The 25389-nt window shown below is 48.9% G+C and overlaps 1 long non-coding RNA gene across 1 annotated transcript in view; it reads left to right on the plus strand.

The window, feature by feature from the left end:
* Positions 1 to 24945, plus strand: part of LOC147111527 (uncharacterized) — a 31219-nt gene extending 6274 nt beyond the window's left edge. Inside the window, exon 2 of the long non-coding RNA XR_015079706.1 lies at positions 22645 to 24945. This is a non-coding gene — a long non-coding RNA (uncharacterized LOC147111527). The remainder of the gene's footprint in view (positions 1 to 22644) is intronic.
* Positions 24946 to 25389: the final 444 nt, after the last annotated feature.

Here is a 25389-nt window from a genome sequence, read left to right on the forward strand (position 1 = left end):
ATAGCCTCCTTCTGTGCTTTAACCATTCTATGATTCTATGATTCTATATTTCTGCCTGCCAGCCTTTGACTCCAATTTATCCGAGCCAGATCCCTCCTCAATTCGCTAAAATTAGCCCCACTCCAGTTAAGAATTTTTATTCTAGATTGCTACTTGTCCTTCTCCATAACTAATCTAAACCTTACGATACTATGATTACTATTCTTGAGATGCTCCCCCACTATGACAATCTCCATGTGACTCACTTTAATCCCCAGCATTAGATCCAGCAATGCCTCGTTCCTCTGACATACTGATCAAGAAAATTCTCCTGAACACACTTCAGAAATTCTTCCCCTTCTCTGCCCTTAACACAATCACTGCCCCGTTTAAGTGCCTTGGGACATTTTACTATGTTAAAGGTGCTATATAAATGCAAGTTGTTGTTCAATATTGGTGTAGTTAAATTCTCCCATTATCACTACTCTATAGCTCATGCACCTTTCAGTAACTTTGCAAATCTGCTCCTCTATCTCCTTCTCACTATTTGAGGGCCTATAAAATACACCAAGTAGCGTAATAGCTCCTTTATTGTTTCTTAAGTCCAACCAAATAGATTCTGCCTTTAATCCCTCAAGGACATTCTTTATTTATAGCACGTTAATATTTTCCTTAATCAAAACTGCTACAACTCCTATTTTTATTTTTTCCCTATCTTTCCTGAATACCATGTACCCAGGAATATTAAGCAGCCAATCCTCTGCTTTTTTGAGTCAAATCTCAGTGCAGGAGGCACCTCCTGCACATATGGGCCTCATGTGGCGCAGGAATTGCAGGCTATGGGTTGTAGCTATCCCTCCATTCTAATTAGAAACTTAACTATAAAGGTGATTATTTATATAATTGCTGTTAACTAGGTCTAAACTATTTTAAAGTATTAAATTATACTGCTACTTTTCTATTCGCTCCCTTAAAGCGAACTAACCAAAGACTAATTATTTACTCAAGCATAATAAGAATCACTGAGATTACCAAAGAAGCACTAAGATCACTATCACCTTTTTGTGTCAATGTATATCATTATAAATTATTTTGTTTACCTATAATGGAAAACCCCTATGTATACTGGCTCCTGCCACTGTATAATTACTTATTCTGGTCACAAGGTGGTACTGCATTGGGCAGCAATTTGCTTATGGAGGGAGTCACAGCACGCAGGGAGGTCCTCTTCCCTGCCCATGATCGGAAGAGACCTCCCCAGGAGATCAACGCAGCCTGGTTGCACATTGCACATGAGGGCACAAGCAGGGATGTTGTCAGGAGGACCAGGCTGCAGTGGCGCAAGCCTTTCAATGATCTGAGTAGATCACGAAACGTTACTGCCAAGCCACACTCAACCTCATCCTGTTGTGCCACTCATCACATCCCCACTACTCTGCCTTCCCTACCCTACTCCTGCACATCCTTACTCACACCAACTTACCTTGCACCTCCACCCATCCCACTCTATCTACATTATCACTTCCCCATCTCACTAGCCACCCCTCATAATCACCCTCATCCTAGCGCAATCATACCAACTAACAACACACAAGGATAGGCACTTGGGTGTTTTATGCAATGTTTATGTAAATTTTCTGTTAATGTGCTGTCAAACATTGAAATCTTTATTTTCAACACTTTACCTTATTGGACAGATCTGTGCTCACTTTTGGAAGTTTCTCAGTGAGTTCCAGTGAATGTTGAGGCACAGGGGTTGATTTTCAATGTGCCGTGAGGCGGGCTTTTAGGCGTGCGGGGGGGCAAAAATCCCGAATTTGGGGGTCCCAACACCATCCCGCCCAAAACCCGCCTCCGTGTAAGTTTCAAAGGGGGCGGCCCCGCACTGGGACCCGCTGACCCGAGGCGGGAAGGGATTAGTGCCAATTAACTACCTGTTAACAGGTAGTTAACAGGCAGTTTTTAGCCTAATCCCTATTTTGAAGGGTGTCGTGTGGGATTCCCGATGGCTCCAAACCATGCCAGGTTAGAGCAGGCGGGCCGTTGGGTGAAGGACTTGGAGGGGTGGAGATGTCGGTGTTCAGGTGAGTGATGGATGCATGAGTGCAAAGGTAAGTGTGTTTGGTGTGTCGAAAGTGTGTAAAGAAGTTTAAATTACCTGTACTTACCTTTACAGCCTTTCTTCCTCTAGGCTTCGGGAGTCCATCATTCAGCTGGCACTGAAAGCTGAATGGCTGCGATCTGTCAAAAGTGACAGCCTGCAGCTTTCAGTGCTGGCGAGAGTTCTAACTGAGTCTGCGTAGAAGGACTCAGGTTAGAAGTAAGACTGTCAGCTTCAAAAAGCTGTGAAACACTGATGTTTCATCTGTCAACACATCTTGACAGATGAAATTTCAGTCTGTGACGTCACCTGTTGCCGGGTGGCCCTTAATTGGCCTGCTGAGCCCGCTGGGCGGGCTCAACAAGGTCAATCAAGGGAAAATCACGTGGATTGGTCGCATCTCGATGGAGGCGGGACTAAAACCCGAAAGTTGTAGTCCCGCCTCCTTCCCGACTGCTGAATGAAAATCCAGCCCATAACTTCGGCCCCCACCTACACCCCCACCTCCCCACAATTGTGATGAGTGTGAAATGAATGGCTTGGACATTGTAGGGATGCTTTATGGTGCTTGTGTGGGGTGGTGTCAACCTGGCGCATCATGTGGCAGGCAGGGTGTACAGCGTCAAGTGAAGCCATCGCTGGCCTCCCGGGCAGCAGTGTTGTCGGATGCTGATGCCCTGTGTCCTGTGCAGTATCAGGTGATTGCGGAGAAGGTTGGTATTGTTGTTGGTGATGTTGGTGTGCCTGGTGATGTTGGTGTTGGGGCTGGTCGTGGAGGGATTCAGAGGACCAAGGTGAGATTTTTGCAAGGGCACCGATGTTGCTGATAGAGAGTTTACTCCAAACACTTCCAAACTGCATATAGCTCAAAAGTCCTGAAGGTTCAAGCTTCTGACATTCGAAAGTGACCAGCTGTGAAATGGTAGCTTTCATATCACCTTTGCAGCTGTCACCTATTCACAGCAATGGGGAGATATAGAGAACCCGACCTACTTACCTGACGTGAGCTCCGAACGACGTGAATCTCGTTAAAAAAGTGGTAAAATAGAAATAGTTTGGCAAAATAGTAGTTAACGAGCATTTAACTATCTTAAATGCCTCCCCCGCCGCTTGGTGTCGGGTCTGTTCTGAAATCGCAGACCCGACACTTTAGAAACTTACATGGAGGCGGGTTCAGAGCGGGCTCCCAACCCGCTGTCAATCATTTTGATTTTGACAGCAAACCCACCTCTGAACCTGCACTCTGAGCGCCAGCAAAATCGCGGCCATTATCTTTTCACTACAATTAGCTCAAAAAGCTTTCTCAATTTTTTTCATCTGCCATATTTTCTCAGTCATTGAGTTTTCTAATTTCCAAAATAAGGATTTAAGCAAAATAAAAAATTCAAAAAATTACATATTTTATTGAATTGCCCTTTGTGTCTTTTAATACCTTCATTAAAGCTTATACTTGAAGGCTTCAACCTCTCCCAAAAGCCAGGGCTTTGAATTGATATTTTTGCCTCGCGTTCTGCTGCTGTTAGCTGAATTCAGTTTGTGCAGTGTACCCAACATTCCATGGTGCATCAGTAGCAGAACTGTTACAACAACAACTTGTATTTATATAGCGTCTTTAATGTAGTAAAATGTCCCAAGGCGCTTCACAGGAGTATTATAAAATAAAATTTGACACCGAGGCACATAAGGAGAAATTAGGGCTGATGAAAGAGGTGGGTTTTAAGGAACATCTTAAAGAAGGAAAGAGAGGTAGAGAGGCAGAGAGGTTTAGGGAGCTTCAGGCCTAGGCAGCTGAAGGCACGGCCACCAACGGTTGAGCGATTAAAATTAGAGATGCTCAAGAGGCTAGAATTAGAGGAGTGCAGATATCTCAGGGGCCTGGGGTGGGGTGGGGGGTGCGGTGTGGGGCTGGAGGAGATTACAGAGACAGGGAGGAGTGAGGCCATGGAGGGATTTGAAAACAAGGATGAGAATTTTAAATTGAGGCATTGCTTAACTGGGAGCCAATGTAGGTCAGCAAGCACAGGGCTGATGGGTGAACGAGACTTGGTGAGAGTCAGGACATGGGCAGCGAGTTTTGGATGACCTGAAGTTTACGTAGGGTGGAACATTAGAGGCCAGCCAGGAGTGTGTTGGAATAAGAACATAAGAAGAACATAAGAAATAGGAGCAGGAGTAGGCCAATCGGCCCCTCGAGCCTGCTCCGCCATTCAATAAGATCATGGCTGATCTGATCCTAACCGCCAATCCACTATCACAGAACCATCTCCTGAATCTAACAGAATTAGACACACGAAATAGGAGCAGGATCAGGCTACACGGCCCCTGGGCCCGCTCCGCTACCTACAGGGCCATGACTGATCCGAACCTAGACTCATGTCCAAATTCCTGCCCGCTCCCCATAACCATTAATTCCCTTTACTTCTAGGAAACTGTCTATTTCTGTTTTAAATTTATGTAATGATGTAGCTTCTACAGCTTTTTGGGGCAGCATATTCCATGGACCTACCACCCTCTGAGTGAAGTAGTTCCTCCTCATCTCAGTTTTGAAAGAGCAGCCCCTTATTCTAAGACTATGCCCCCTAGTTCTAGTTTCACCCATCATCGGGAACATCTTCCCCGCATCCACCCGATCCAACCCCTTCACAATCTTATATGTTTCAATAAGATCGCCTCTTATTCTTCTGAACTCCAATGAGTAGAGTCCCAATCTACTCAACCTCTCCTCATATGTCCATCCCCTCATCCCCGGGATTAACCGAGTGAACCTTCTTTGTACTGACTCGAGAGCAAGTATGTCCTTTCTTAAGTATGGACACCAAAACTGTACGCAATATTCCAGGTGCGGTCTCACCAATACCTTGTACAACTGAAGCAATACCTCCCTATTTTTATATTCTATCCCCCTGGCAATGAAAGCCAACATTCCATTGGCCTTCTTAATCACTTGCTGCACCTGCATACTAACCTTTTGAGTTTCGTGCACCAGGACCCCCAGATCCCTTTGTACTTCAGTACTTTCCAGTTTCTTGCCATTAAGACAATAACTTGCTCTACGATTTTTCCTGCCAAAGTGCATAACCTCACACTTTCCAGTATTGTATTCCATCTGCCAAATCTCTGCCCACTTACTTAGCCTGTCTATGTCCCCTTGCAGGTTTTTTATGTCCTCCTCACTCACTACTTTCCCTCCCATCTTAGTATCATCTGCAAACTTTGATATGTTACACTCGGTCCCCTCCTCCAAATCGTTAATATAGATTGTAAAGAGTTGGGGACCCAGCACTGACCCCTGCGGAATAGTCAAGTCCAGAGGTAACAAAGGCATGGATGAGGCTTTCAGCTGCAGATGAGCTGAGGCAGGGGCGGAATTGGGCAATGTTACGGAGGTGGCAATAGGCATTCTTAGTGATGGCGTGGATATGTGGTCGGAAACTAATTTCAGGGTCAAATATGACACCAAGGTTGCAAACAGTCTGGTTTAGCCTCAGACAGCTGCTAGGGAGAGGGCTGGAGTTGGTGGCTAGGGAGCAGAGTTTGTGGCGGGGACCGAAGACAATATTTAATTGGAGAAAATTGCAGAGAGCTGACACAGGATTTTTTCAAGGGCACCGATGCTGATGGAATAGATGGCAGGTGAGGTTGAGATGACAGAAGTAACCGGTCAATGCTGAGATAGGTTGTTCCAAGGAGGTGACAGTGGATAGAGAGATTACTCCAAACACTTCAAAAGTGCATAAAGCTCAAAAGTGGGTTCCAAATCATTAATGCTCCAGCTCCTAAGATTGGGAAGTGAACAGCTGTGAAATGGTAGGTTTTATACCACTTTTGCAGCTTTCACCTGTTCACAGCAATCCAGTCATTGAGAACCCGACATACTTACCTGACGTGATAGCCACTCTCCGGGAACCTTGTTGAACACCTGATAAAATGGTAAGTACATGGGAAAATGGTTCTTAACTGCCTTTTAATAAGCTTTTAACTATCTAAATTGGCTGACCTGCCACTTGGTGGTCGAGTCTGTTCAGGGATGACAGACCCGACACTTGGGAAACTGACAAGGAGGCGGGTTTACAGCGGGATACTGACGCGCTGTCAATCTTTGTGATTTTGACATCGGACCCGCCTCCAAACCCGCACTCTGAGTGCCGGCAAAATTCAGCCCTAAAGTCTGGTAGAACTGAGTGCTGGCAGAAGATGTGCTCACTTCCAAAGTGGCTTGTGTATGCAAATGATAGGATAATGAGGGCAAAACTTGCTCTCTCAGAAATTTACAGGCTTTGCCCACGATCTTTGTCTGAAATATTAGCTTTGACTGGAGTGATTAGAAAAATAATTTCTCAGCTCTGCTGCTAAGAAGGTATTTTGTAAGCTGCCTTTCATCAGTTTCAGACAAGTAATTATTTTTCTTCCTAAACTTCTATAATGGATTCCTTACCATCGGCTCAGTATGACCACTCCTATATTTATGCTGGAGACACAACAGGAACAGCAGGAAGAGGACATATGAGAGGCATGCAGAATAAGGCTACACCAAAGGAAAAGACCAATTAGGGAGGTACCCTTGCACCAGTGTTTGCAGATCACACTGCTACCTGGGAATGTATCAATAGAGATCTTTATAAGGAGGCAATGGTTCATTAAGGAGCCTGTTGCAAGCTGATCTCTCAACAGGTTCTTAAACACAAAAAATAAACAAACAGGCATGCCTCAAAACAGTGGACTTACATCACAAAGTGGTTTCACTGCACACATATATATTTGCAACTACTTTGGCATCTGGCACAATGGCAATCATCACAGTATTTGGAAAAGATTTTTTAAAACTCCACAAGTCCAAAGTGTAAAGTCCGTGCCTCAATAATACATGGACTTCGGGAGAACAGTTTAACAGGTACTTTACTGAACAAGAGGCAGCTTGAAACTGAAACTACAGAAGCCTGCTAGGGTCTTTTATACAGGGGTGGTCACTGCCGGTACTGCAGTCTAAGACCAGTTATTCCCTTAAAGGTACATACACAACAATTCCTCCCCTTTTAGATAAACAGTACATAACATTCATTTAACAACTAAATAATAACTAATTACAATTACGATTTTCTCAGTAATATATACATCAACTGAAATAGTCATTTATAAGTTCAGTCTTTGAGGAGGCTTCCTGATCCGGACTGGATAGCGCCTTTCTCGAGTATCCTGTTCTGGCGGTGGAGTCAATTCTGGCTCATTGTCATTGGTTGGTTCGTCAGCTTCCAATACCCCTGCTTCTGAGGTAGACGCAATCTGTACTTCGGGCTCATTACCAGATGCACATGCTTGTGGTACAGGTTTGGCTTGTTCCTGTGACTCTAGAATCTGGTCAGCATGGCGTCTCACGATGCTCTCTCCAACGTCCACTGTGTACATTAGTGGTCCCTGCTATGTGCATATCGTGCCTGGCTGCCATTTTTCTGTTCGGTAGTCGCGGGCCAAGACTGGTTGCCCTATCTTGAAGCTCCTGGTTGGCTTCTCATTGATGTGCTGGAACTGCTTATCCTCAACATCTCGCCTTATGTTTGGTTTGAGCAAATCCAAGCGACATCTTAGTCTCCGGTTGAAAAACAGTACGGCTGGAGTTTGGTTGGTTACTGCATGTGTCGCAATCCGGTAAGCAAACAGGAAGTTATCCACCTTGTGTTGCAGTGGTATGTCGTCATTATACATTGCCTTTATGGCCTTTTTAAAGGTCTGAACAAACCTCTCAGCCAATCCATTTGTGGCTGGATGATATGGGGCAGATGTGTAATGTTTCACCCCATTATTCTTCAGGAACCTCCGGAAATCCTCAGACACAAACTGTGGGCCATTGTTGGAACAGATCTGTTCTGGCAACCCATTCCTGGCGAAGATGGTCCTTAGGACTGCAATAGTTTTCTCCGTGGTGGTGGAGGACATTTTAATGACCTCTGGCCATTTCGAATGGGCATCCACAGCGATTAGAAACATTGAGTCCATAAATGGACCAGCAAAATCAATGTGTACCCATTGCCATGGAGATGAGGGCCACTCCCATGGATGTAGCGGGGCCTGTCGTGGAGCGTTTTGGACCTTCTGGCATCCTGTGCATCTCTTGGTCATATCCTCGATTTCATTATCGATTCCCGGCCACCACACAAACGCCCTGGCTAGGCTCTTCATTTTTACCCCTCCCAGATGACCCTCGTGAAGCTCATTGAGTACTCTATCTCTCAACTTGGGTGGAATTACCACTCGGGATCCACACATCAAGGTTCCCCGGCACATTGACAGCTGTTCCCTCCTTGGCGAGAATGCTGGCAACAGTGAGTCGCCATATGCTGGCCATCCCTTCACCGTCAAATCATAGACCAGAGAGAGTGTTGGGTCATTTCGGGTTTCCTTCTCAATACTTGCTGGAAAATGGGATTAGACTGGACAGGGAGGGACGGGCGGCGCAGACACGATGGGCCGAAGGGCCTCTTTCTGTGCTGTAAAACTCTATGGGCTAGATTTTCAGTATAGGCAGTTTTGGGGCGCTAACCTTAGCGCCCGCCCGAAGTTAGCGCCCGCCCCAAAGTAGCGCCCCGTTGCCGGGAATTCAGTGGCTTCGCCCTAAGAGGTTGGTGGAGCGCTAAAAGAGGCGTTCCACTACTCTCTTTAGGCGCTAAGCCGGCGGTCCAGAGGGATAGCGCCCAGGCGGGGCGCAGCACGGGTGCGGTCATTTTTGCACTGACAGCAGACCCCGTGGTGCCGACCAGCTCTTAAAGGGGGAAGGGACGAATTGGTCTGCTGCCACGCCCTGCACACTGCAGCCTTGCAAAGAGGCCTCAACACTACTGCTCAGCCCCAGGGAGTCATGGCAACGCCAGAGAAGGCCCGTCAGCGTGCCCTGCGCTTCTCAGAGGGTGATCTGGACATAATGGTCACAGCTCTGGAGGTGAGGCGCAAGATCTTGTTTCCAGAGAGTGGGAGGAATCCAACCCACCACGACTACACCAAAGCCTGGAAGCAGATCGCCCAGAGGGTGACGTTCACCGGCGAGGCCCCCAGGACCCACACACAATGCCATAAGAAATACAACGATCTGACCAGGATTGTGAGGGTGAGTAGCCTTTCCAGTCTCCTCCTCATTCTTGCATGTACACCTGACATGATGGGCAAAGGGACCTGAAAGTCCTTTTGGCCAGCCCTCAGCCAGCAGCATTGGGACAGTCATGAGCATCAAATGGCCATTCGGCACTCTACACTTTGGCCCAGCTATTCCACCATGGGAGGCAGTGGACAGTACATCAGGGCTTCACTCTGTCCAAGCTATTCCACCATGGGAGGCAGTGCACACTACATCAGGGCTTCACTGCGCACTTACAGCCCGTCCTTTCTCTTGCAGGCTAAAGTAGCGTTTAATCGCCAGGCCCGTGCCAGGGGTGGCCGCGCCAAGCTGCAGAAGCTCACTCGGCTGGAGGAGCGCGTGTGTGTGCTCATGGGAGCCCGTGTGATTGTCCCCACAGCGTGCGGTGTATCCGACCCTCCACTGCCCGGCAATGGTAAGGACCTCGCCTTTTGGCCCTCTCGCGTCGCACTGGCCCATCCGAGCTACCTCCTTTGCCACTGTCCCACCAATGCGCTGAATCCCACCAGTCCTAACTCCCTCGCTGACGCCGTCTCCTCACTCTGAAGCTACTCTTGTGCATTCCTGCTTTCAGCTGGTGACGACCAGGACCCTGAGGCTGCCAGTGACAGCACCTCCAACCAGGAGGAGGAGGAGGAGCAAGCCGGACCTTCGGGGGAACAGTCACGTCCCGCAGGAGAGGAGGAAATGCTCGACACCTCCTCACTGGACGAGTGCCTGGAGGAACTGTCGCAGGGCAATGCAGCTTCTGGGACCAGTGGCGTCCAGCCACCCAGCAGCCGTGCGCGTGGCCCGCGGCCTTCCCCCCAAAGGGGGGAAGGATCAGAGGGGAGTGCTGCTGCTCGGCACACTCGCCGTCACCAACGCGGCAAGGGTCCCCTAGTTCGGCCCCCTCCTCCCCAGCGGGAGAGTCGCGACTCCAGTCCGGACACCTTCACTTCGGAGGAGGTGCGGAAGCTCGATCAGATGGCCGACGACTCGGACCGGCGCCACACGGAGCTCATGAGCGTGGTGGGGCGCATGCCTGAGGCCATCGAGTCGCTGGCGACCAGTGTGCGCGAGTTCGGGGCAGCAACTGCCACGACTGGCCGCATGCTAACTGATGCCGTCAAGACCCTGGCGGATGTGATGCGCGCGCACACCAGGACCACAGGGCCACTCACTGCTGCCACACGCGCTGTCTCAGGCAGGCATCGCCAGGGCAGGCGCCGCGCTGGACCATCCCAGCAAGCCGGCCGTCGGCTGATTGCTGCGGATCCTGCAGTGCGGGCCCGGCCGAGTGCCACCGCGCCACAGCACCAGCCAGCGCATCCCAGACGCCAGCTGGCCCACATTGCGCCATCCGTCGCCGCCATTCCCCCTCTGGGGCGTCAAGGGCAAGCGGCTGCAGCTGATGGTGGCCAGGTTCAGGTGCGCCACTCAGGAGACGGCCCCTCGAGGCCCAAACGCCGTGTAGGCCGCCCCCCAGCGGCATCTGGCGGAAGGGCATCTGAGCCTCAGGCGCCTTCCCCCAGCCTCGCAGCAGCCACTGGGCAGAGCTTGCGAAGGAGCAGCAGGCAGGGCAGGGGAGGCAAAATGCTGGCCAAGGTCTCGCCCTCGCGGGCCACTCAGTAGAGGGTGTGGCCAGCTTTCCTTTAATATGGCGGTGGCCATCTTTATTTTGCCCATGGTTGTGCTTTTGGAGGGCTTTTTTTTTGCGTTAGGCCGACGTTGAGGCCCGGTTTCAATAAAGGTGGAGTGGCTCCTCCCCAGTTTGTGGGAGTGGGTCGTTTGTTGGGCTTTTTGTGGGGCCCGTTTATTGTTTTTGGGGATTCATGTGGGAAGGGCTTTTCATTTTTGTTTAATAAAAAATTATCTTTATTCATGCAGTCTCCATGGTTGTTCTTCTTAGTGTTTGTTGGCTTCGCCGGCTGAGGGCTTGCGGAGCGGCTGCATTCATCTTCCCTCATGGCCCCTGGCCATTCCCTGACAGGGGGCTTAGAAGTACCGTGTAATAAGGTGGCGTCGTGCGGCCCTTGGCCCTGGTCGCTCCCTCCTGGGAACGTACTCCTGCTCCTCCTCCTCCTCCTCCTCCTCCTCCTCATGCTCCTCCTGCTCCTCCTCCTGAGGTGCTGGTCCAACGTCAGGTGGCAGTGCCTGAGTCCTGCGGATAGCCAGGTTGTGTAGCATGCAGCAAACCACCACAAATTGGGAGACCCGGTCCGGCGAATACTGGAGAGCTCCTCCGGAGCGATCAAGGCAGCGGAACCGCTGCTTGAGGACCCCAATAGTTAGCTCGATGATGTTGCGGGTGGTTTGATGGCTCTCGTTGTAGGCCTCTTCAGCAGCGGTCCTGGGCGCGCGGAGCGGGGTCATGAGCCAGGTGCACAAAGGATAGCCTTTGTCCCCGAGTAGCCATCCTCTTGGGGGAGGCTGTGCCTGGAACATGTCATGCACAGTACTCTGCCGCAGGATAAAGGCATCGTGGCTGCTGCCTGGGAAGCTGGCATTGACTGCCATGATGCGCTGCTTGTGGTCACAGACCAGCTGCACATTCAGAGAATGGTAGCCCTTCCTGTTGCGATATTGCTCGCCATGCTCCAGAGGGGCCCGCAAAGCCACATGCGTACAGTCAATGGCGCCCTGCACCAAGGGGAATTCCCCGAGTCTGGAAAATCCCAATGCGCGCTGATGCTGGCTCTCCAGGGCCATGGGGAAGGAGATGAATTGGCTTCTCCTTCTGAACAGTGCTTCGGTCACCTGGCGGATGCAGCGATGCGCGCCGTACTGGGAGATGTTTGCTATGTCCCCAGCAGCGTATTGGAAGGAGCCGGTGGCATAGAAGTTCAATGCCACCGTCACCTTCACTTCCACCGACAGAGACGTCCTGCACCTGAGCTTTGGCCGCAGATCTCGGCGAAGCAGGTGGCAGATCTCTGCAATCACCCCCTTTCGGAATCGGAGCCTTTTAACACATCGCGCGGCACTCATGTTTAGGTAGGAGCGCTGCTGGCGGTATAGCCTGACTGGGTAAGGCCTACGTGGCCGACGCCTGTAGCCCCCTCTGCCTCTAGCCAGGGCTGCCCCTCTCACAATGCGTCTGCGAGCCCTACGGACATGGAGCTGCAGCTCCGCGTTGGCACCCCATGCAACCCCCATCAAATCCTGGCAAACACTCTAATTTCCAAATGGCCACTTGCAGCGCTGTTGCCTGAGTCCAAAAATACCTGGCTCTTGCTGCTTGAAACCAGTTAGCTATCCTCCTTGTTGTGTCTCCAGAAATGCGTTGCACAAGACTGTTTTCTGAAAAAAGGATGCCCTTTATACTGGAGAGGACGTTCCCTTTAATTAGCGCCCCCCGGGGCCCGCGCTGGTTGTGTTGCGTTCCTTTTTCCAAACGCTCCGGCCGCCCGCCGCACAATGGGGCGGTCCGACTGAAGTTTGCAATCGGGGCGGCCAAAGGGCGTTGCACGAGGATGTGACGTCATTTTCTGCGCGCGCATCCGGGCGGGCGCTAAACTTTGCGCCGGCGCTAACGGGCAACTTAATTTGGGGCGGGGCGCAAACTGCGCTGCGCCCGGGCGCTACACGCATAGCGCCCGGAAATCACTTCTCTTAAGGCGCTAACTGCTGGCGCAAGCAACTGAAAATCTAGCCCTATGACTCTATGACTTGCGTTTGTAACAGGCAAACATTCGACTATGGTCGCATGGAATATCTCCACAGGGTCCACTGCAGGTGCTTCTTCTGCCATAGGCAACGGTAGGCGCGACAGCCCATCAGCGTTTCCATGTTGTTTTGTACCTTTGTACTCTATGTCATACTGATGTGCCCCTAGAAAAAGTGACCATCTTTGCAGCCGTTGCGCCGTCATCACCGGAACGCCCTTCTTTGGGTTAAAAATTGAGACCAGGGGATGATGATCAGTCAGTAGGGTGAATTTCTGCCCGTGCAGATAGTGATTGAACTTCTTCACCCCCCACACCAGGCTAAGGGCCTCCCTGTCAATCTGGGCGTAGTTACGCTCGGCTGAGGTTAGCGAGTGCGATGCAAAGGCTATTGGCCTCTCTGAACCGTCACGGAATTTGTGTGACAGCACCTCTCCAATGCCGTAAGGTGACGCATCACATGCCAACCGAATCGGTAGTGTTGGGTTGTAGTGGGCCAATACTTCTTTTGAAGTGATTTGGCATTTACATTCCTGAAAGGCACGCTTACACTCATCACTCCATTTCCATGTTACACCAGTTTGAAGGAGGGCGTTCAGTGGGTGCAGAATTGTAGATAAATTCGGCAAGAACTTATGGTAGTAGTTCACCAACCCGAGGAACGACCTCAGTTGCGACACATTTTCCGGTGCTGGAGCCTTGACTACAGCCTCAATCTTGTCCGGCGACTTATGCAACCCTTCCTCATCAATCATGTGGCCACAATACGAGATTTGTCTCCTGAAGAACTCGCATTTGGGACGGTTGGCTCGTAGCCCATATTCCTGCAATCTCGTGAGCACCTGTTCCAGGTTGGCAAGGTGTTCATTGTCATTTTCGCCCGTAACCAGGATGTCGTCCAAATAACACTGGGTCCCCGGGATCCCTTGCAGGACTTGCTCCATTGCCTCTGCCACATAGCCGGGGCCGATGCTACCCCAAATACCAGTCAATTGTACTTTGTGAGTGTTTATCGTGAGGTATTTCCTAGATGCTTCTTCCACCTCCATTTGTAGATACGCTTGAGCCAGGTCAATCTTTGTAAAACGTTTCCCTCCAGATAGTGAGGCGAAAATACCTGCTATCCGCGGAAGCGGATACTGTACTGTGTGCAGGACTGGGTTCACCGTCACCTTGAAGTCCCCACAGATGCGAACCTTCCTTGGCTCCCCAGGCATGCTCCTCAATGCTTTCTTCATTACAGGAATGATGGGTGTGGCCCACTCACTCCAGTCCACCTTAGACAGCACCCCCGAACGCTCCAGACTCTCCAGTTCAGCTTCCACAGCTGGGCGTATCGCGTATGGCATCGGTCTGGCCTTGAAAAATTTTGGGGTTGCGTTATCCCCAATCTTTATGGTTGCCTTTACTCCTTTTAGAGTCCCAAGTCCTTGTTGGAACACCTCTTCAGCGTCAGATAGAATTTGTGACAGACGTCCAGGTGCGACGTCATCATCTTTTTTGTCAGTCACAGTTAGTGCCAGAATGGAATGCCAATCCAATTGTAGTCTTCGGATCCATTCACGTCCCAATAATGGTGGTCCTCCATCTCGTAGTATATACATGTATAGTTTCTGTGTTTCCTTTCCGTTATATTCAACTGGCACCCTTATTTTACCTCTGGTGTAGACCTTTTGCCCCATGTATGTCTTCAATACAATGGACGTGTCCTTTAAGGGTATGTGTGAGAATAGCCGCTCATAGTCTCATCGATTCATGACAGTTAGGGCTGATCCTGTGTCCAATTCTGTAAAGTCTGTGGGTTGTGCAGTTAATAAATACACAGACTTCAGAAGTAACAAACAAATAGGTCTTTACTATTCGAAGGTCCGGGCGAATCTGCCCAGCAATCCTGCTACAACACTTATATACTGGTGTGGTCACTATCGGTATTACAGTATACAAAAGCCAAATAAATAGTGCCACACCTAAAGTAGTTCCCTTAAAGGTGAACGGTTACATTCAATAGTTCCCTTAAAGATAGACGGGTACATACACTACAATCCTCCTTTTTTAGCTTATTACTTACAGAGTCCCCGTTAAACATACATATCTTCAACTTCCTATAAAACAAATTACAGCTATAATCTCGGTGGAGTCAATGTCATATAAAACAATTTACAAATATAATCTTGGTGGAAACAGTTCACAGGTTCAGTCTCTGCGGAAACAGTTCATAGATTCAGTCTCTGATCTTGACTCGTTCCGAACAACATTTCTTTGGTGTAGCCGGTTCACCTGGCTAGCGTGACTCCTCCATAGCCTTTTCTTGACGTAACAGCTTGAACTTTCGTCCTGTTGAACCAGCAGTGCGGACTTTTACAACCAACTGGCTGTCTTGACATTTTCCAGTTTTCCAACTGATTTAGCTCCTTTCGTAATGTCCCGCCTGGAATGGTAGAAGTGCTAATATTTTAGACAGTTATTATCTTCTGCTTCTTCTTTTTCTTTTCTGCCTTTTTGAAACTCTCGGAGCTCCTTTCTCGGCTGCCAGCTGTAGTGCCACCAATTCTCTATGTTCCTTAGACCTTAAGTGCTTCATCCGGATTTCAGCACTTTGAGAGTTTTCATCACAAGCTGGGCAGACCACATCCTCATAATATTCAGTGTCACTCAACAGGTCATGGTAATATTCAGGTTCGTCCTGAGTTAGGCCCGCTAGAGAGACTTCTTCTTCCTCCTCACCCGTCTGGACGTTAGCTGACGGTGGTTCCTTCCCTAAACATCTTTCTTGAAAAGCCTTCTGCATGCATTCATATTCATCCCGCTCTTCCTGGGTTATCTGCCATTCCTTCACGACGGACCTCATTTGTGAGTTCAATACCCTCCTTTCCATCGGTAATTGCGTTATCAGGCTATTTAACCCTTCTACTGCAGTAACGGTTTCCACATTCTTCTGTTCACCTTGACGTGATTCAACGTACTTTTGGCATCCTTGTAAAATTTGTGTTGCCACCTCAGCTATCTCCGTGACTTTTGAGAGCTCCGAACTCGTTCCCCCTGAAGAGTGAAGCTCGTGTTCAGATTGTTCCCCTTGCAGAGTCTTGTCCTGCAGCATATGAAGGAGTTGGCTGACCGTTAACTCTTCCCTGGGAACACGGTGGATCAGAGTCTTCTCCATTTCATCCACCTCTTTCTCCAATACTTCCACCTTACGTTCCTCTTGAACTTTGGCTTCCAGCGCTCGGAAAAGTTGCGCCCCGATGCTCTCCAGTTCATGTTCAGGGACCATTCTTACAGTGTCCTGTTCTTCCACTGAAAGGGTTCCCAGTTGAATCTGTTCTTCAAGTTGTTGAACCTCGGTCATTGCCGCCTCATATTTGTCTTGGGTGTCCTTCAATGTTTTTATAAGTTCTTGGACATCCTGTCTTTCATGCTCTGCCATGATTTTCACCTCTAATTGCTCATCTATGGATGGAGCTTCTATCGATGAGTCTGTCTTGGCCTTGAGCTCATCAAGAATTTCCTGCAGCCTTTGGACTTCTTGCTCATGTTCAACCTTTAGTTGTTCATAAGCTTCTACTGGAACTAGCTTTTTGGAGGCTGCCGAGTTAACCCCCTCCAGAATTGTAGCCTGGGCCTGTTCATACTGTTCTTTCAACTTCTCACACTCTGCTTGTAAGGAGTCGTAGAGAAGAACTGGAATAAAATCCTGGCTCCCTGAAGATTCCTCTTCCTTTGGTTCATTCTGTAAATATTCTAGTTCCTGAACAGCATCAGGGGAATGTGATTGGTATTTGACCACGATGGCTCTATGGTCGCTCTCTGCTTGAGCTAGCTGTCTCTGTAGTCTTTCCAGGTTCTCCCATTCGGTGTCCCAGAACTTTTCCATATTTTTCATCTCTTGTACGAGACGGTCACTCAACTGCTCTAATTGTTGTCGTACTTTGACATAAGTTTGCGTCCGAGCTCGGTGTTCTTCCGTCCTGGATGAATCCTTTGCTTGAACAGGCTCAGAATTCTCTGTCAACCTGGAGTTCTGCTCTGCAGCTTTATTCTTCTTGGTAACATAAGTCCTTCTGCATGTCTTCGTTTTCTTCCCCATCATCGGCAAGTCCCTTTTTGCCTTGTCTTCCATATTCGAATTGGTCTTATCATCATCCATTTCAGAATCTGAGCTAATAGCTTGCACCGAGTCCTCCCTCATCATGGCTTTTAGGTAATGCCCTTCCATGTCTATTTTCTTAATCCACTCCCGTCCTAGAAGCGGTGGTCCTCCCTCAGGTAATACGTACAAGTTCATTCTTGGGTGTTCTTTACCCCTATCTCTCACCTTGACTCTTATTTTCCCCACGGGGTATACGTTATGCCCCGTGTATGTCTGTAATACGAACTTGGTATTTCTTAAAGGTATGTGAGAGAATAGCCGGTGGTAGTCCCTTCGGTTGATGACTGATAGAGCTAATCCAGTGTCCAGCTCCATTCTTACTTGGACTCCAGCTATTTTTAGTATGACCCAGATGGTCTGTAGATCCGTTTCTTTACCCACATTGTGGATTCTCAGACTACCCAGCTCCTGGTTGTTTGGGTCTGAGTCTGAATTCTGTTCGTCTGAACTCTTCTCAGCCACCTTGTGTACCTTGTTGTACTTTTCTTGGGGTGGCTTCCTTTGATTATTGGTCTTTTTCCCGGACCGGCATACCTTCGCGACGTGACGCAGTTTGCCACATTTCCTACACTCTTGGTTCTTAAACCAGCATTGATTCTGGTCATGCGTTGTCTTCCCACAACGGTAGCATTTTGTTGTGCTTGAAGTAATTTGGTCCACCCCGAGTGCCGCCGCCTTTAGTTGCATTTCCGCCGTTCCTTTCGCTGCGGCTTCGTGCGATGCAGCTATAAGGACAGCCCTGTCCAGTGTGAGGTCGTTCTCTTCCAGTAGTCGCTTCTGCGTCCCTTCTTTGGACAATCCGCATACGAACTTGTCCCGCAGCGCTTCTGTCAGATTCCCTCCGAACTGGCAGTATTTCGCTAGCCTACGCAGTTCGACCAAGTATTCCGCATTGCTTTCGTCTTTCTTCTGCGTTCTTGCGTAGAACTTGAATCGTTCAGCCAGCATCAGCGGTGTGGGGTTCAAGTGGTCCTTCAGCACAGCCACAATCTCTTCGAAGGTCTGATCCGCTGGTTTATTTGGTGCTATTAGATGCTTCAAGAGCCCGTATGTTTTTGCCCCCATCGAGTTTAGCAATGTTATCGCCTTGTCGTCTTCCTCTATTTTGTTGGCTTCGCAATAGATCTCTATGCGTTCCACGTACGTGGCCCAGTCTTCTATTTCAGAATTAAATCGTTAATATTCCCTCGCTTAGGCATCTTTCTTCCCTTGGGAGCAGCACCAGTATTTCTTTAAGTATTCTTATTTACTTGTTTGTTTCTAAGATGGCGGTTTTCCCACGAAATCGGCGGTTTCCCGCTCTTTCCTTCTCTCCCCGCCCACTTCAATGGCGGTATGTCAATCAAGATGGCGGTTTTCCCGTGAAAATGGCGGTTTCCCGCTCTTCCTTTCTCGCCCCGCCCCCTTCAATGGCGGTTTCCCGCTTCTGGCGTCTTCTCCGCCTAATGGCGGCTTCCCGCGTTTCTTCCCGGTGGAAGGGGTACGCTTCCCCCACAGCGGACAGGTTCAGCCGCTGGCTGGCTACCGCACAGCTCCCCTTACTCGGCTATGTCTTTTCCTCCCGCCCGCACGGCTCTACCGGCGCTGGGTACACCCCGTTAACGGAGGACAGTTCAGCCGCTGGACTGGCTCTCGCGCAGTCTCTCTCTCCATACCCGGCTCTGTCGCTCTCTCACCCGCACGTTCGGTGTTACCGGCCCTGGGTACCCCGTTGGTGGAGAACAGCTCAGCCGCTGGACTGGCTCTCGCGCAGTCTCGCACCCCGTTTTCGGCTGTGTCTCTCACCCACTCCCGCACGTTCGGTTTTGCCGGCTCTGAGTACCCCGTTGGTGGAGAACAGCTCAGCCGCTGGACTGGCTCCTCGCAGTCTCTCTCTCCGCACCCGGCTCTCACCCGCACGGTTCCCGTTCGCCTCCCCAGCCCTCTCGCAGACCGGTGTTTCCCTCCCCGGCTGCGGCTGGGTTTCTCTTCCCGCGCCTACTCGCAGGCTCAGCGCTGCGGTCGCTGCCCGGATTTTTTCCGCCGATCGCGGTCCGGCTGTCACCCGACGCCGTTGGACCCGACTTTTGGCCGGCACAGCTCCCCCTCGACCGAGGTCGAGTGCTCTGCCCTTATCCTCCGGATACTTCTACACCTTCCCCTACTCACAGTCTCTTCGGCCGCCTTGTTTCCTGCTGGTCGGCTCACTCCGCACCGTGGCAGAAGGGTAGTCAGTGCCTGTTGCTGATGCAGCTTTTGTTGTTAGTCTTCCTGCTTTCTGTTGTTGCAGCCTCGTGTTTTCTTTTGGTAGCACGACGAGGGCGGTTGTCTCTCTTCGACGCTCTTCGTTGCTTTTGGTAATCTTGCCGCAGGGTACGATCAGACTCGTCGCCACTGTAAAGTCTGTGGGTTGTGCAGTTAATAAATACACAGACTTCAGAAGTAACAAACAAACAGGTCTTTACTATTCGAAGGTCCGGGCGAATCTGCCCAGCAATCCTGCTGCAACACTTATATACTGGTGTGGTCACTATCGGTATTACAGTATACAGAAGCCAAACAAATAGTGCCACACCTAAAGTAGTTCCCTTAAAGGTGAACGGTTACATTCAATAGTTCCCTTAAAGATAGACGGGTACATACACTACAAATTCCATCTTCACTGGGGATCTTGCTATCATGAGGGTGACCCAAATGGTTCGGTGATCTTCTTTTGCGATCACGTTGTTTAACTTTAAACAACTTAGTCGCCTGCTCCCGGAGTCCTTATCACTCTCCTGATCTTCTGAACTACTATCTGTCAGTTTCTTTACTTTCCTGTACTGTTCCTTAGTAGTTCTTGTCGTGTTGGTCTTCTTTCCCGACCTGCAGACTCTTGCTATGTGTCCCATTTTCCCGCATTGCCTGCATATCTTGTCTTTAAACCAGCAGTCCTTCTGCTCATGGGTTGTTCTGCTGCAGTGATAGCACTTTTCGGCTCCATACGCCATTTCGTTAGCGCTGTATTCTTGTGGCTTCTGTTGTATTTCCGCAGCTCCCCGTGCTGCTGCTTCGTAGGATACTGCCACGCTGAAAGCCTGTTCTAGCGTCAGGTCCTTTTTTGAAAGTAGTCGCTTCTGGGTTCCTTCACTCTGGAGCCCGCAGACAAACTTATCCCGTAAGGTGTCTGCCAGTCCTGCTCCGAACTGGCAGTGCTTTGATAACTTGCGTAGTTCCGTAAGATAGTCAGCATTGCTCTCATCTTTGTGCTGGTTTCTTTTATGGAACTTGAATCTTTCTGCTATCAGCAGTGGTATAGGGCTTAGGTGTTCCTGTAAGATATGAACAATCTCCTCAAAACTTTTCTCCATTGGTTTAGCTGGGGTAATTAAATTCCGCAATAGGCCGTACGTACTCGCACCCATCAGATTTAATAATACCGACGCCCTCTTTCCATCGGCCACCGCATTTGCCTTGTAGTACACTTCAATTCTTTCCACATACATGGTCCAGTCTTCTACCTCGTTGTCGAAAGCAGTGATACTGCCACTTTTCGGCATCTTGGGCGATTTAAAATGGCGCCTCCCGCGCTTTTGCTTCTTCCCCAATGGAATAAAATGGCGCCTCCCGCGCTTTTGCTTCTTCCCCAACGGGATAAAATGGCGCCTCCCGCGCTTTTGCTTCTTCCCCTTACTGCCATGCTGCTCCTAGCGTTCTACGGGGTAATGGCGGCGACCCGCAGCTTCGGCGCGCCTCGCTTTCCTTCCCCCCCGTTTAGTTTCTCGCCGCTGTCCTGTTCTCGAGCACCGACCGCGCCCTGTGCGCTCCACCCTCTCTCTCTTGTTTTCTTTTCCCGGCGATGCTGCGCGGCCCAATTTCTAGAGCCGCTCGATCGAGCTTGAGCCCGCCGCAGTCCGGAAGGGTCAGCGCGCTACCTGCTACCAGCACGATTCGCTGGAACCACAGTGTCTCCTGCAATTCTCCAAACACCGATGGATTCTTTGGGCGGTTGCCCTCGGTCGACGCCCGTTGCTCAGACTACGACCTTCCAGGACCTTCCTTTCAGGCGAGATCCCCGTGAGATGATGCCACACTGCAGGTGAGTTCGAACTTACTCGTCGCCACTGTAAAGTCCGCGCCTCAATAATACACGGACTTCGGGAGAACAGTTTAACAGGTACTTTACTGAACAAGAGGCAGCTTGAAACTGAAACTACAGAAGCCTGCTAGGGCCTTTTATACAGGCGTGGTCACTGCCGGTACTGCAGTCTAAGACCAGTTATTCCCTTAAAGGTACATACACAACACAAAGCAAGTCTAAAATTCTCTTCCGCCTTCTGCTGTGCACCTAGCAACCCTGGACACCTGTTTTAGATGGACAAGATGAGAGTGGAGATTAGGTGGTAATAACAGGAAAATGGCGCTCGTGATGCTATGATTTCATTTTCACCTCAGTCGCATGGAACCACCTATCTTGCCATTCATCTTTGTACCCCAGATCTGATCAGAAAATACAGTCCGCTTTGTTTTTCATCTTTTGCTTTTCAGGCATAATGCTAAGAGTGAAATAAAGTTGTACCCTAAAACCTGAATGGTCATTCTCCTCATATCTTCCAAGGTCTTACTGCTTTGGCGGGGGAGGAGTTAAATCCCTGAGTGAACTTATATCATTGTTGATTTGAAACTTTTATTTAATTTGCAGCATTGTACCTAAAGTTCAAACAATGAGACATAGGAAATGTGTGTTCAAAATAAATTCTACCAATTTTAAAGTATGTTTGTTGTCAACAACTTCCTTTGCTGTCCTCTACTGTTTTACATTGCTTTGCAATGTTGTGTAATACAATAAGCTGTGGCAAGATAATTATCACAACTGTCTCTTTACACGAGCATTTGCTAATTGGACTGAGGTAGCTGATACAAAGAATACATATACATTAAGCCATGTACAATTACGCTGTAAACTGGAAAGAATTGTAAAATAGTAATTAATTTTGTGTAAGAGTTCAGAAGCACGCCCCGTGATGGCAAAGTTGATAAGTGTGGAACTGAACCATTTTGGACTTAGAAGGTTCCCAGGTTTGAACTTCAGTGTATGCTGAATTAACTGATCTCAGTGTGATGACGGGGTGCTGCAATTGGCCTCAGTGCTGATTATTGAGGGATAGAAAAAAACATCAGCCAGGGTTTCTACCTCCTAATCACCATCCAAGTGCTCCTGATGTTACTGCATACATGTAGCTGTTGGACGAGGACAGGACTTGCCTCGGGTGCGATGTCCACCATGGTAACTAACCTGCCAAATGTGTCTGAGCTCACACATGAAGAATGGTCACTTGGGTGAAGTACTGGAGGGTGTACTGCAGCATAAGTCAGTGCCTTTGAAGAGGGAGAGGAAGCTGGAGGAAAGACATAAAGTTCAGAAGCACTATTGTTTTAAGAATGAGAGATTTGTCAGTTATGATGAAGTAACTTTGGAAAAACAACTTCCTAATTTCTCTACCAAGGAACCAGGAACTAGCATTGCAAATTTGCCATCATCACTATGATTGATGTAATTGGGATCAGTGCAAGAACAGTCAAAACAAGACAGCTGAAATATGATTTTTATAGGTAAATTAAATTCAGAGCTTTAATATGGAATCAAATTGATTACTGGACATACCAACTTTATATATTTTTCTTTCAGAGTGGGTTATGGCTACAGTGCTACAGCATCTGTTTTTTCTTCTCGGACAAAGGCACACAATGTTGCAGAAGACATGAGGTCAACTAGGAACACAGGGATCCCACCAAAGCAATTTGATAAGAATGCATATGTTTAATAAAAAAACAACCCACAAATAAGATAAAGATATGATTACTTTAATCAACTTCAGTCCATAAGAAAATTTCCTTTAATTTACAAAAATATATAACATTTGCCTTAAAACAATATTTTAGAATTTTTTTTTACCTGATGGAATATTTTTGTCTATACATAGCTTTATGGAAAAATAGATCATTCTGTGTTAACTATTGATATTTTGATGCAACTCATTTTCTTGTTTTCAAGAATATTATATTTCAATTCCTCAGGGGGAGAAATTCGGTTGGTTGCGCCACCGATTAACGCCTAAAGAGGCCGAGAAGTGGGGCGTTAGCCAATGCCTGGGCAGGCGCAAGGCGCCTAGCGCCTCGCCCCATATTGAGCATGCATTTAGGGCTGGCGCTAAATCTTAGCGCCCGCTCATGGGCGCAGGCTGATTATGATGTCATTTGAGTATGCAATGCCTTTTGGGTGCCCCGGACTGGAAATTCAGTGGCGCCCCCCTCCGTAGCGCCTGGCGCCACTAGTGACAGCTTACCTGGACCTTACCAAGTCGCTCTCGGGCTGGAGGAGCGTTATTTAAAGGGGACTGGTGTGGTTTAAAATCGGCAGCCATTTTTGGAGCACAACTTCCTCGAGAGCTACAAAGAGTTGCTGAGCTGCACAGTGAGAGCCATTTGACAACTGAGCCAGCGCAGGCAGATGATCTTCAGCCTTCTGACCATCACCTTGCTGTTGGTGAGCCTTGACAACGGGGAACCTTCCTGTGGGCACTTATTATGGGGCTGCATTGGAGGGGAACATCCTGCTGCTGAATCATCTGGAAAGGGCACTGAGACGCTGGGAGAGGGGGGCGGGCATGGCCAGACGGAGGAGGGCCAACGGACGTCGCCACAGCAGACCTTACGCTGGCAGGGTTTTCTGACAGCAGTTTTCCTACATGAACATGCCACAGGAGCAGTGTGTCAGAAGGCTGAGATTTAGAAAGGAGGTGGTGACTGAGCTGTGCCAGCTGCTTCAGCCAGATCTGCAGCCTCAGATAAGGTGCAGGACATCTCTGTTGGTGGCTGAGAAGATGCCTGCTGGCCTGAACTTCTACGTGAGCGGCTCTTCTCAGGCTGCGCATCAGAGGCTGATCAGAAGTAGCTTCTAGGCCCCTCTCACGGAATGCTTGCTGCCATTCCAAGAACAGGAATGGAACCGGTCTGATACCCCCAAGCCTGTGAAGGGCAAGATGCATGTAAATGGAAGGCATGGCCATTGTAAATGAAGAAAGTGTTTCATTACACAAAATGTGGTTCCTTCAAACATGAGAAAGCTATGGCAACAGAAAGCAAAACTAATACACTGACACATAACTGACTCTCACACCCGGGAAACTGTCCAAAACATAAATCACATTCCGACCATCTTCCTTGGCCTTGATTCCACTGTGCCAAAACATCCAATGCCCCATCAGTGAGGCGTTCCGCCCTCTGCCACATCCTTTCCATTTCTTGCTAGGCTGGTGCGCCACAGGTAGGCTCCCACCGCTTTGAAGGCCTACAAGGCAGTGAGTGTGTCTGGTGATGCCAATTGACCTGCCCCTTTAAGAGCTGGCCGGCACCAGTGTGTCTCAGGGAAAGTGATTATTGAAAGCACCTGCGCTGTGCCCCACCGCCGCTAAATTGGGTTGCACCCCCCGGTTAGCGCCTTAAGAGCCTCGTGCAGTGCCTGATTTAGCGCCGCAATCACCCTCAGGGGCGCAATGACCCAATATTGCGCCAGGTGGCGCTAAATCGCAACTAGTGCTAGGCTTTGCGCTTCGCCAGAACTAGCGCCCCAAACGGGGCTATACCCAATTTCTCCCCCTCAGTGTTTAATTTGGTAAAAACATGCAGAGTTGAGTACTACATCAATGAATGATTTACTGTTAAGTGAAAAACATATTTTAAATCTTTTGGCAAGTTTTAGCTGGTTATTTAGTTACAAGAAAAAGAAAATGCATTACTTCTTGACTGTTTATTATTTAGATAGCACAAAACTTGTTGCAATGGAACTTTCAAAATAAATACAATCATTGTCAAGTGTTCAATCAAACTTAATGGAAATGTATCCCTGTTTATGCCTAAGAGTTTTAGAGTTTACCATATATATATATATTCTATGTATCTATATCTTATTAAAAATCTTACATCCGCATGAATTTCCTGTCTGCTCAACTTGACTCCCTGTTATGTTTTTTTGGATGTCATCTTAACCTAACCGATACTGGCGGGATCAGGTCAAACGAAAGTTTGACAGCCTGCCCAATTTTACTCTCCATTGACATGTTAGGTTAACATGACCCCTCAAATTTTCGAGTGGCCCTTTAAATGGGTGACCAATGCTCCCACCCAAAACAGGCGGAAGCCTTATTTCAATATCTAAATCAGGCATCTACACCGGTTGTATGACTTCGATGCAACTTTGGAGTACATATGGGTGGTCCTACCACTGGAGGCCACTCCTAAATGCCAAAAACAAGATCAGGTTTTCCTACCCGCCTTCAAGCACCGACTCCCGACTCAGTTCTGTGAAGGAGCTGCCAAAATTCTGTCCCCTCCCCACCCTGATCAGCAGCTCACCGATTCCATTCAAATGAGG

Source organism: Somniosus microcephalus, chromosome 10 (genome assembly GCF_052327205.1).
Source record: "Somniosus microcephalus isolate GS21.2 chromosome 10, FLI_Smic_1.0, whole genome shotgun sequence".
Lineage (NCBI taxonomy): Eukaryota > Metazoa > Chordata > Chondrichthyes > Squaliformes > Somniosidae > Somniosus > Somniosus microcephalus.